Here is a 13228-nt window from a genome sequence, read left to right as displayed (position 1 = left end):
GGAGGATGTCACAAGATCTTTAATAAGATTGTTGGAAAACAGGAAAGCAAGCAAAACATTTTGCAAGAAAAATGAAAAAAAAATTATTCTGATTTTTTTCCCCTGAATTATCTGAACTTTTCTCTGAAAGAAATACTTGCTATCAAATGGATATAAAAGAAGAATATGATTCAAATGGAAATAATTCTGGAGTTTTGGACCAAAAGGTGAAAAGAAAAATGCCTTTTGTGAAAATGGAATTAGCCAATTTTTAGGGGATTCTTTAAAAAAAACATTTAAAGTTAAACTTTTATAGTTTGCAGCATCTAAAAACAGAAACAAAAAATATAAACACAGGAGAAGGGGTGAGTCCAGCTCAAATGATTCAAAATGCTGGAAAAACATCAATACATTTTTAATTTTTCAGTAGGAATCCAAAAATATTCTATGAAAAATGTTGAGTAATACAAGAACTTTTTTTTGCTTTGTTTCACTTTCCTTCAAATATCTTCAAAAAAGCAGTGCCCATTTCATAAAAAGACCTAATTCTTCTCAGAGGCTGCTTGCAAGCAAGCATAGAACAGTTTATACTAATACAAATTCATTACTTGTGAAATCCTAGCTTTATGTTTTGTGTTACAATTCATCACTTACGCTCCAGGAATCCTCAATCACAGGTAATAGGTATTTAAGCAGTTTCTAGTATGAGTTCCAGACTAAAACGTGAGAAACATTTCCAATCTATCAACACTTTCACAAGCTACTGCTTGTCTTAATATTGTGGGCAATAAAAATAGCTACAGCTGATCAGAAACCTACAATTCCATTTTGTGAAACAATTTGAGGTTTTGCAAATTGTTTTCATTTGGATGCAAAATGAAACTGAAAGGTTCAGAAAGTTTGGGCTAAAGTTGGCTAAATCTATCATACAGCAGCCCTCTTTTGGGGTGCAAAACCCCTCAAATCTGACTTCCCCCTTTGCCTGCTTTGCCACCCAGCCTGCATCCTGACTCTGTTGCACCACAACATGCAGAAGGCTTCAGTTGCATTTTCCTTCAGAAACAAAGCAAATTCAAAGCCTTGAAATGTTTCTAATTAGGTCTGTTGTTATGGGTGCTACACGATCAGTAGAGTATATGTAAAAAATATTTGCAATTTCCAGAGTTTTTGAACTTCATCCAGAATTGTATCTATAAGCTCATACTACAGCATCTTTTCTTATCCAGCTACACAGGTTTTCTGTTTGTCATTTGAACCTGAGTTTCATCCCGATGAAACTCCGAAATAAAGAATTTTTGCATAATACTTTGGTTGTGATTGAAAAAAAGGCTGGTCAAAATATTTCAACCATATCTAATTTATTATCCACTGTAAATGCCCATGGAGCGAACTCATCCTTCTTATTTGCCAAACTACTGACCCAATCACTTTTTGTACTGCTGGATCAATTTTAATTTAAATTGCTTTTGTCTGCATAAATTACATCCCTTTGTGAACATGAGTGTTTCTGCCTCTATCTACATGTAGCTTGCAGCATTTGAAAAGTTGATACTTTAGTTTCAGAAATCTCAGGGGAAATAAGGTATTTTAGAGATACAATTTAAAGTCCCAGTCCTTTAAACACTATCACATCTACAGCATGCTTGTGTTATTAGTCTCACTGAAATCAGCAAAATATTCACAGAAGCAAAGTTGTATAGATATGATTGATATCTGCAGGATCAGGGCACAATGTGTCAAGCCTTTTCTTTGGGTGCAGCAGATATTAGATGCTGCATTTGTGTCCAGCAAAACTTGAAACTTGGCTGCAAATGGAAAACAGTAAGGTTCGTGCAAGGGATCATGCTATGTCTCTTTTGGCAGGTTGTCAAGGAAGAAGAAGCTCTGAGCTTTGAATGAGTTCAAAATTTCAAAGTGAAAATCAGCTGCAATTAACTGTTTCCACAGCTGCTTTCCAAAGTCCAAAATAACGTTAAAATGCATCTGTGCCTGATTTAAATCTCTGGGGATAAACGACACATAGCAAGGTTGACGTGTGGGATAGACATAGCGTCGCCTATCATAAGCTCATTAACAACGTAATCAAAGCCAAGACCAGATCGCTGTATGCTTGCAGCTAATCACCTCACCATGCACAGCCCCACGCTACGAAGCACAGAATATCACTCACCAGACCCAAATTCATGTTCACTCCCCCCAAATCTGCTCTGATCTCTGATTTCTCTGTAAAGAGTTTGACATCAGAAATAACGAGGCATCCTTTCAAGAGTCTTTCCTTTCCATACTATGAATGTTAATTTGAGCCCCATCACTCATTAAAAAAGAGAGTGTCATATCTTTGGTTCATGATAGCTTGGGAATCATCATACTGATCCTTAGATCAAAATCTTGAAGAACATAAGGCACAGGACTATGTTGCAGGACCAGGGGATGGACTGGACCCAAAACCCGGGCTCCAGACACTTGAATTTTGGAGTATTTTAAAGCTGGCTCCACAGCTGTAATTTGCAGCTGCTGTTCAGATACTTTGCAGAAATGAACTGGCAATCTCATAAGCAACAGCCTTATTGCAGTATATCTGGCCATATATTTTCTTGCTCCAGTGGGAAATGCTGCAGAGAAAGAATCTCATCTAATCTCATCTTCACTTCTGCTCCTGATTTTAACTGAAACTACAACGTGCAGAGAAACGGGGAAATATAAAAGACTATTAAATCTTTCTCCAATCAAAATCCAACTTTTCCTGTGTTGGATTTCTTCTTGGGTGTAAGAAGGGAGGTTTGTCAAACCACCTGACTCAATAAACTACACTTTCACACTAATTAGATTTTCATTATCAGGATGTCTAGAAACCAAGCACATTGCACAATTTATTCAGATGCCTGTGGGAGAGCTTTCATTGGATAAATGATTACAAGCCAGCTGTGAAGGAGGCCATCCTGCTTTATGTTGGAGAAGTTACTGCTCTACCTGATCCATTCTTGGTTGTTTTGATAAACTGAGACTGTTTTCATTTCTTAGGGTTTTTTTTTTTTTTTTAACAATCTGTAATTATAAAATATGCAGGGACATACATCTCTGCAAGTGACAACTGAAATTAATACTGGCATTAATCCCTATATATTAGGGCTGTCCACTGTCCAGTGGGGGAGGTTTCTCATTTAAATGGGAGGTGATTTGTGCTTTTGTTCAAGAACCTAGAAGACAACAAGGCAAACAGTCAGCAGTTTTCCTGAACTACATATTTGGTGCTTCATCTTCCTGTTTGCAGTTCCTGAAACTTGGGTCATCCCCGAAGTCCCAGTTTCAGCACTGGCTGAAGTAATGCCAATTTTAACCTTATACTGGGGCAAATCTGCCCTGATGAACTTGGATAAAATGCCTCTGGAGGTAATGTTGCTCTCTCCTGCTGCACTTGCCCTTGCTTAGTGGCAAGGGTGCAGGAGAAAAGGATGCCGTAAGAGCTATCCTAATGGCAGCAAACATACCCTTTTCTAGAGGACATGCTCTCCTGGCTTCATGGCAGCTGTTGGGGTGTGCACAACTGATGCTAGGACTATGCTGGGAAAAAATTCTGGTTTGCCCAAAGGTATGAGCAACTTTAAGACCTGGCCAGAACTCCAAAGGATCTCAGCACAGCTGAATCCAAGTGTTTTCCGTTTATCATGGTTTCACTCTCTCTGGGCCAAGCTTTGCATCCCCATGACTCAGCAGGGAAGTAGGGACTGTGGGGAATGTGCCTTGGGGAGACCTATTTGCAAAGATAATATTGTACCTAAACATAATGCTTTTAATCCTCATTGCTTCCAGTTATGTCCAATGAAACAACTACTTGTTGTAACTGTCTTTTGTTCCAAAACTGTGAGATAATATCTCAAGCTTCCTACCAATACAGCCCAGCTATCAACCCCAATCAATGCTAGTTAAGCACTGGTTTCCAGAATATACAAAGGATTTCCACAGTTAGGTCAGTCCACCTAGAAACTGGGTTTAAATGCAATTAAGCCCCAAGCCCAGTAGCTCTAGAAAAGATGAACCTTTGCTTTGTAGCTACACTAAACGCTGACACTAAATTGTGACTGTGGGAAGGGAAGAAAAGGCATATGTGTATTGGACAACCTCAGTGAGGAGGTACTAAGTTAACAGAATATCGCCAGGGAGAGGGCAGCCTTGTTTTAATTATCATTCATTTTCGCAGGCTGCTATTGCTGGTGGCGTTCCAGGCTGACGCCATGTTCCCTCTCCTTCCAACAAAGTTTCCCTTTTTCTACAGACGAGCTCTACTTTTGCTTGGGAGGAAGCATTGCCTGTTAAGAGCACTAAGGGGAGGTATTTTGAAATTCTAGGTCAGGCTCAAGCAAAAGTATTTGTTAGTTTTAAGGAGGGCCCCAAGTTCTTCAAACATGGCTCTTGTTGCTGCTGACACTACCCGTCCCCAAAGGGTTACACTACCCTTGGCTTATTTTTAACTTCTGGCCTTCAGAGAGATGAGGAAAATGTTCCGTGGCAGCAATTTGCCCAGATTCATCCTTTATGTTATATGCCCAGAGCTATCACTGGTCCCAATTTAGGTTTCCTTAGGTTCTGGGGAAGCCAACCACCTCATTTGAATGCCAGTGCGGTACGTAACTTCAAACGTCCTCCAGAGAGCACTGGACGTCCAAGCACAGGATGTTCCAGATTGTCCTCTGGCAGGACATGAAAGGTAACCTGTCTTGCAATTAGGGGAACACAACTTGCAATGAACTCCAATTGAAGGCTGTGCTATCCGAGAGGACGCCTGCCTCTGTGGGAATGGCACAGCCGATGCTCTGTCCCTCCGCCCATCCCGAGCGGGCAGAGCGCACGCCGCAGCTCCTTGCTGAACACGGCAAAACACTGCAATGCTATTTTTATGAGATCATAAAATAGTTGCATTCTGTAGGTTATGGTATTTTGTAACTACATTTTTATGAACCTAAAATAGCAGCTTGGAGTTACTACTTGGGATAAATTGCTACCATATTTGCCAATCACTTTAATACCCACCGTCTAAACAGCTGCTGCTAAATGCAAGTAAATTATATTTTCCTTTCCACTAAGGTTGGTTCAGGGCCTATGTCCATCATTTCATCTTGTCTTCATAAAGCATGTCCAGTGAGTTGGAAAATGGGAACTTATTTGAAGCAAGGGTGGGAAGGGAATGAAGCTATGCAATTATTTTCAGCATTTAAAATGATTTTATTAAAACAACATGCAGCTACACTCATCTCCAGTGCTCCAAAATCAAAAGCACCTCAAAAATAAGTCTGCTTTAGAAATCATGAAATTTTTAATCAAAATAAATTTGAGGATTTCTTACTCAGATCCCATATGCAAGCTTTTTTTCTAGCATGAAATTCATGTATTAATAACAAGAATTTCAGTAGTAATAACAGCATTGCTTGAAAGCTTCATTATTCCTATAACTCCAGGAGTTGTGCTTTGACTAAACAGCTGAAAGAATGTACATACTGAAAGTATACATATATTTTGATGGTCTTTCATTTCTTTTATAGTGAAACAGTATTAGAAAGCAGCAATTAAGACTTACTAGAATGGCATTGAGTCAAGTATCTTAAGCAGACAATACAAACTCCTTAGCTGGAAGATGCTATATAAATACAAAGTTTCACCGTAAGGGCTTTGCAATGCTGCGCTGGGCTTGTTGACCTGGATTGTTTCTTGTGTTTTCCTTCACATTTACTGTTATTTCCACGTTCCCGCCCTGGCAGTGAATTCACTATGCACCGACACAAGCATTGTGGGTGCCCCAGAGGAACTTGCTGTTTATTTTGGGAACAGTGTGTGTCATCCTGACCTGTGTCTATCAGAGGCAAGCTGTGCAGTCTGCTCATTCGACTCTGGGCTCTCTGCCTGCTGTGGGGATTTTTAGCCAGGGAAGGGCTGTTATTACCCAGCGGCAACAAACACTGAGTGGCCACTCTCAGCTCTCCCTGCACCTCCAGCTTCGTTTGCTTAAAGCCAAACCAGAATTGAAACAGAACCTACATGAATGACCACTTTTTTAGCATTTTTTCTTTCAATTTTACGCACTAACATCAGTATTTCTGCACGCAGGGATCAGTGTGCTGACTGCAGTTGGAGCAGCACATGTAGGCACCCTGCAAACATCTCATGCTCTCGTCTGCCTCACCCTGCCTAGGCCCACACGCACCTTGGTTCTGGTCCGCACAGCCAGTGGCACCCTTGTCCCCCTGGCACCCTCCAAGACATTGCACCGCACACCTGGCTGATGGCACCCCAGACACCTCATGGTCCCATGCAGAGATTTACCAGGGCAAATCAGACCTCCCCTTGGTGACCAGAGGCACATTCAAAAGCAAGAATAGGAAATCTTACCTTTTCCTACCATTAACACCAGCACCTAGCAAGGCTGATCCTTACCGTGCTCTAAGAATCTTAAAGCCGAGATGTTTGCAAGGATAACAGCAACATCTAGAGTTAGAGTTCACAGTACTAAACACAACACAAACACGTGCTTTGGAAGAGACATAGGTCCCCTGACTTTCTGGACTAAGCAGTCAAATACCTAGCAAGACTGAGGAGACTCCTTTCTCAGAGCTCAGATGTTTTCTAATTGCCTATTTGGAGTGTCTTCTCCTGGGTCAGTTGTCTGTACACACACACACACAAACACACACACTCAAGGCTGCTTGATGGAGTTTTTGAAATGAACACGAACCACTTCTCAGAGAAAAAAATCATTTAAACAAAAAAAACACTATCTCTTCCCAAAGCAGTCAATCCAAATGCTGACTGCAAGCTTTGATGATCAATTTAAGCAATAATCAATTTAAGCAAGGCGCAGCTACCCCTCCTCCAGTTACAAATCCCTGCCTCCCCGGAGGAGCTGTGTCTTACTGGTCCCTTTCCTCCCTTCACAGCAAGTCAAATCAGGATCTGCCTTGGAGCAGAATGATTTCTGAGCTGGACCACGTTGACTGACAGATCAGTTTAACTGTTCTCCAAACCTCATCCATACGTTCACTTAAAATCGAGGTAATTCCACTGATTTCACTGCTGTCATTCTGGATTTTTGCCAGTATGACTGAGGTCAGAGTTGTGCATCTGTCCCTGGTAGGGGTTTTGGAGAAGGAGGCACCCTGTCTCAGAGTTTTACAGAGATCACACACATTGGCACAGCTTCACAGAATTAGTGCATAGCTAACCCCATAAAGGCTCTGCCTCCCAGCTTCATCATCTCTGACAAGGAAGCCGTGGCTGCTGGAGCCATGAAAGGGCCAATTCTCCCCTGGGTCATGATTTACTCTCCATCTGAACCTGTTGGTAATGGGTTTTGGTTGACAAGGATGCTATTAGATTATTATTTTTATTAAACATTGGCAGAAGCTTGCAAAAATCTGACCTCATTCCAGTTGCTTTGTAAAGGGCAGAGAAACCTCATTACTGGTGAAATGAAGAACTTGAAGGAAAAAAAAAAAAAACAACAAATGTTTAAGTTCTCAAGTTTATCATAGATCATGGGCCACTCCTGATATCAGTTGCACTGGCATAAATCCAATTTATTTCCACTGATGAAAACTGGCTTATGGCCTATTTGCTCCAAATTAACGGAGATCTTGATTTGGCCTACACAAGGAATGTTTGAAGTAGGGAATGGCATTTCAATGTAAAACATTTTGGTAAGCCACAACTACCTTTACTTAGTTGCTTGTACTTGCAGAGCAATATTTGACCTAGAGAGGGGAACGTGGAGTCACAGATGGGATACAGGTGCAGGAGATCCAGGTTCTGCTCCTATTTCAGGCACTTCTCTGCTGTCTGTAGTATACTGTTGTACAACAGCCTCCCATTTCACCTCCTGTGCTTTGGCCTCCTTCTCACACCGCAAAATCCTTGGAGCACTACTGTATGATAGCCTTTACATCCCTCTTGGTGCCGTATCTTCACCCTCTAGCAGAGTCTGGGACCCAGTCGATGGTGGATAAGCCTTAGTGTTTTAGTTCATGCGGTCAAGCTCACACTTCTGAAATCCTCAGCCAGGGACACAGGGGCTATGTCTACGCTAGAAAGGTCATAGATCTGCCCACTGCTTGCAGCCATCCATGCTGTAAGATTGTTACCATGGGCCACGGCATGGTTTTGCCTTGGGCCAGAAAATCCACAGCACCTTGCACAACAGGGCCTGTCATCTCAGTCAGGACCTCCAGGTATTACTGCTGCACAAATGACAATACTAATTCCCAGAGGATGTAAACACGAAGAGCACGGCACCTTTAGCTACCGATAACATTGATCTTGCCTGCAAACTGTTTAATTTCTAGAAAGAGCCCCATATTCTTCATGCCACATGGAAAGCAGTGCATTTTATCCACAAGTAGGACTTCAGAAGTAGGGTGTGAGAAAGAGAGACCAATTAATATACTAAAGGGAGAGGGGCTATGCATCTGCTTGCAGAGTGCAGCTTATGCTGCCTCTTCAGAGATATTGTCTACAGGGCACCTAAAGGAGCTTCTCCATCTGTTTTTTTTTAAGGAGTTGCAGATCTGGCCACCCCTGTGCATCCTGGCCCTGTTGTGCACTCACTGCAACATGCATCTGTCCTTGTGCATCCTGCCCTGCTCACACCAGCTCCCACATCAGCCTGCCAGGTGCCACTGCACGGACCTGCCACTGCCTCACTCAGACCTCTTGAAACCTATGCCCTCTCCTCATGCTGCAATCTCTCCGTCAGCACACCCCCAAAAATCTCACCCTCTAGCTAAAAGTGGAGGGCTCTGACCTGCCTGAGTCAAAGGCTCCCACCAGAGCACAAGAGCTGGGGAGCGAAGGAGGGGGCTTGTTCTGAGCAATCCGGACAGTGCTCCTGATGCACGTAGGTACATCACGCTTCTCCTTGCAGGTTATCTTTAAAGAGCTGCTGAAGATACGCACCATACTGAGGTCTGGCTGACGAACCAATATGCACTCATACTTCACATACCAGAAAACTAGACCTGGCCCTATATGTTGGTGCAGAGTCCACCAGCTCCACTGGAGACCACGATGCCTTCCCCATGCAAGCAAAGTGTTTTTGTGGGTCTCATAGGCCAGGCTGTCTTTTTAAGGACTTAAAAATATATTTCCTTTCCAGAAAACCTATATACAACACACCAAGAGTGACTGCAAAGCTTCTTCCCCAGGGTCTTTGGGGCTGAGTCTCCCACCTCCCCTTCCTCCACAAGCACAGGGTATTCAGAGCTGTCTGGCAGCATAAATGCGCGCGCCGCTGCCTCGGAGATGGGCGGCTTTGAAAGGGAAGTGACAAGCAAGTCACCAAGAAGGACGTGGCCTGATTGGCATTTCCAAAGGTGGAGGAGTGTGCTGCGGCTGCTTCCACCTGTGCATCTGGCACGGACGGTGACAAGCTGCTTGTCGTGTCACTTGGAGATGAGAGGCTGTGAAGTCAAAAGGGACCCTCTGAACACCAATGCCACGACACAAAAGCGGCAGTTCAAAGTCCCCAGTTTCCCTCCTAGGGAGACAGCCTGGCTGGTTATGACACTAATTTATTGTCAGTTGTTGGGTTTGGGTTGGTTTTTTTTTTTTGAAATTACAATCAAAGGTTTTTGTGTTTGAATCCCTTTGGCTGGATTGATAATGGCATTAAATCTTGCCTGGCCTGGAATGAAAGATACCAAAAAAGCCTCTAAAGCAAAGTTTGGGCCTTATGACTTATTTACTCTCCTGGCAAGAGGCCAGATTAATTCAGGGTGTAATTTCATGGACTTCTGAATTTCCTCAAGCTAAGAGGTTGACTGTATGAAATATTTGACAGGTATCAGTGGTGGGGTGATCTTAGGTCAGCCCAAACCATCAATAGAGACATCCCCTGAGGCTCTTCACAGTACATTCCTCTATCTTAACCTTGTCTGCAGAGGGGTTTTGTTTGTTTGTTTCTTTGATGTTTTGCTCTAACATCACAGTGCTGCAAGAACTTTGCTGTGCACGCACTTACCTTTAGGAAACTGGATGAGTTGAAAGATTAGTAAAGAATTACAGTGGTCTTTACATGACCAAGTAAACCAGGTAATTCAATAGCTTGTTAAAACAGCCTGGTGGTGACAGTCCACTTTTCTACAAAAGCACTGTCTACATTGTTCTATCAGCAGCATCACTAGAGAATTTAAGGAAAATTCAAGTAGCCCCTAAACCAGTGGTCTCAAATGCCTTTCCAAAGATTAGATACGCAACAGTAATGCAACAGATGCATCACTGGAGTGAACCCATACTGCTGCTTTTGAAAAGCAGTTGGTCCACCTCAACGGTTGGTGTCTTTACTGCTAGACAAAAGGGGACAAACGGTTGCTTGGTTAGAACTATCTCTTTACAGTTTTTAAAGAGTTAATGTAGCTTCTTGGCTGAAATCTCAGTCTGATGTTACTGTTTATCCGTATTATGGGCTTGTGTTTAAACATCGTAATGATTCTGGTAATATGTTTCCAGCTGCTCACCACCCTGAATAGCCAGTTATTAAAAATAAACTTACATAAACATGACATTTCTTTTGCACAGCTCATCTGTTTTGCCCACATGCTCATGCTAAGAGGTCACAGGGCTCTGTCATATCTCTGTCTGTTCTTACAGGACTGACTTTCCCGCCGTCAATAGAGGATTATGTCCTATTACTAGGGCTGGGTGGTGAAGAGGAGAGAGACAGCACAGAGGAAGGCAGTAGACTCAAAAAGACTCTGTGTACATATATTTTTTCTGTATTCCTTAGAAAGACGATTTCTCCCCTATACTGAACATTGATCTTTGGTTTGATGATGTGTTTCAACAGTTGTGCTGCTACCTCATGAACTTAACTAAAAGTTCATTGGGTGAGCGGGGACTGGCAGAAGATTAATTAGAGTGATCTGAATGGTTAGTCTTTCTATTGGAAATGATTGTCTATAGAGCTCTATAGCAATAGATCATTAATCTGGAAAGGTCAGTTATGAAGAAATATTGATTTCAGAAGTTTGGTTTGATTACATCGCTGTAAAGTGTGACATTAAAATCCCAGCTATTTGTGTCTCTGGTCTGGGATCAATGGAGAATGTGGGCTTGGATTTACTTCTCATTTTTTATTTCTAGCAAAAAAAAAAAAAGCAGAAAGTGCTTCCAATGGCATTAACTACCCAGAGTAAATTGTTATTTGACTGGGGATGACTGTTGGTTTCTATTAAAAGGATACTGTCAAAATGCTTAGGCCCAGCGTTTATAATCTAGCTGAAGGAATTTCCTGATGATTGTAAAGAAAATGTTTTTCACTAAGATCCTTCCCTGATGTCCATCAAAGCCAGCCAGGCTGTGACCACCAGGGCAAAGTTGCCGGTGGCACCTCTGGAATTATGTGAGTTTAGAAGGCGGGGAAATAAGATTTCCAGTGTATTACTTACAAATATTTCAAGAAAATGTTTGCAGACACTTCTCACTTTTTATATCCAGTATCACGCAGTGTTATGATAGTTTTCAAACTAAGCTCATTTATAAACAAAGCCCAAGTAAAAGAACATTATTAACTGTTCAGCAGCAATCTTCCTCTGAGAAAAGGATTAGACTTATCATAATCATCTCCTCTCTCCCAAACCAAATGCAAAACACATTTCTCCAACTGCACATAGAGGAACGTGGCTATTCAAACACCAAACCTTGCATGCAGGAGTGTTCCCTTCGCTGCTTAATGCACCACAGGGAGCAAGACAGACGGTGGCAATCCTGGCAGGTTAAGAATAGAGAACGGGAGTAAAGCCCAGGACATTTGTCTGATACGCTCTTCACCCTTAAAATAAGGCCTGCTCCAAGCAGTCCTTCTTGGTCACCAGCTGGCAGCAGACACTCTGAGGAGTAGATGCAGCCCATTGCTTTTCCCCCATGTTAATTTTGGCCAGAGTGGGTTTGTGCTGTGAGTAGCAGGTTTCTACTTGGCCTGTTTTCCCTCTATGTATGGGCACGGATGTTTTCCATGCCACATGGCATAGCAATGCCTGGGGCGTGAGGAATGCATAAAGGAAGGAATCCTGCATATATGTTCGTTATTAGTTCAGCTATTGCTGACACCTGAATTTCACCTACAAAATTTGGAGTGAGAGCAGAATCTGGAAGCAAAGCCATCTCGTGTGCCTCTCATTTGATTCATCAAAACAAGAAAGCTTGGCTTGCAGTCCAGCAACAGCATGATGTCCCTTAGAGCTCAGGTCTGAAAAACACATTGCAGAGAAGCATCTATAAAGTGACCGTGAACATGAGCCAAGGCAAAGGATGAGGCAGAATCATCAGGATGTTACTGGGTGCAAGAGAGCTGGTCTTCTTGGAGAACCCTGCACGGAGACCCAATAGGCCAAACCCACCCATTCCTGGTAGGGCCCCACAGCTCAGTATTTAGTTGTGGTTATTTTAACAAAGGGCGAAAGCATTTTCTTATTGTTTATTGCTCTTCTTTTGCCATGTACCATGCTTCACAGGAAGCCTTAAACAACTGCCATTAAAAAAAAAACACACAAAGATTTTATAGTTCTCCCCTTTCTGTGAGGGCCTAACAACTTTTAAAATTTATTTTGTACTACGCTCGGTTCCATTAAAAGGCTACTAGGGTTTGTTTTTAGGTTTTATCTCTGCACTGAGTTACCTAGCTTGTAACAGTCAAGGTTTTGTTTTGTCACCTCAAGGCCTAATCATAGTGGGATTTGCTGACATTAAGAGTCAGCAAATATATCTACAGACATCAGCTGTGTAGAAATGCTTTCAACTGACACTGAGTATACAAAGGGAAAGAGGACTGCATGTTCTCTTCTGGTGCGAATGTTAAGAATCGAGTAATTATCTCATGTCAACATCCTAATTTCCAGCACTTTGATCAGAATGCTTTGAATTGTAAATATTGCAAAAAAGTGTCATCTATCAGTTTTAATGAAAGGGATCTCTGCCCACAGAATGCCATGTGCTAAAGCAGAGAGGTCTGAAGTCATCTCCCGAATGGCCCCCAGAGACTCTGGATGCTCCTTCAAAGCAGAGGATGTTGTCAAAGGGAATGCAGATCACAGGAGGTACCGCGGGGTGATTGCCATTCCCAGGAAGTACTAGCTACAGGCCCAGACCCACCCCTTTTCAGCAAAGCAGCGGGGCACAGGCTTAACTTTTAAACCTGTGTCAGCCCTACTAAATCCAATGAGGCTCAAACACCTGCCTGCAGATCTGTCACCGTTTTAGCATTTTGGAACAG

Source organism: Apteryx mantelli, chromosome 19 (assembly GCF_036417845.1).
Source record: "Apteryx mantelli isolate bAptMan1 chromosome 19, bAptMan1.hap1, whole genome shotgun sequence".
Taxonomy (NCBI): domain Eukaryota; kingdom Metazoa; phylum Chordata; class Aves; order Apterygiformes; family Apterygidae; genus Apteryx; species Apteryx mantelli.
This window is presented reverse-complemented; position numbering follows the sequence as displayed.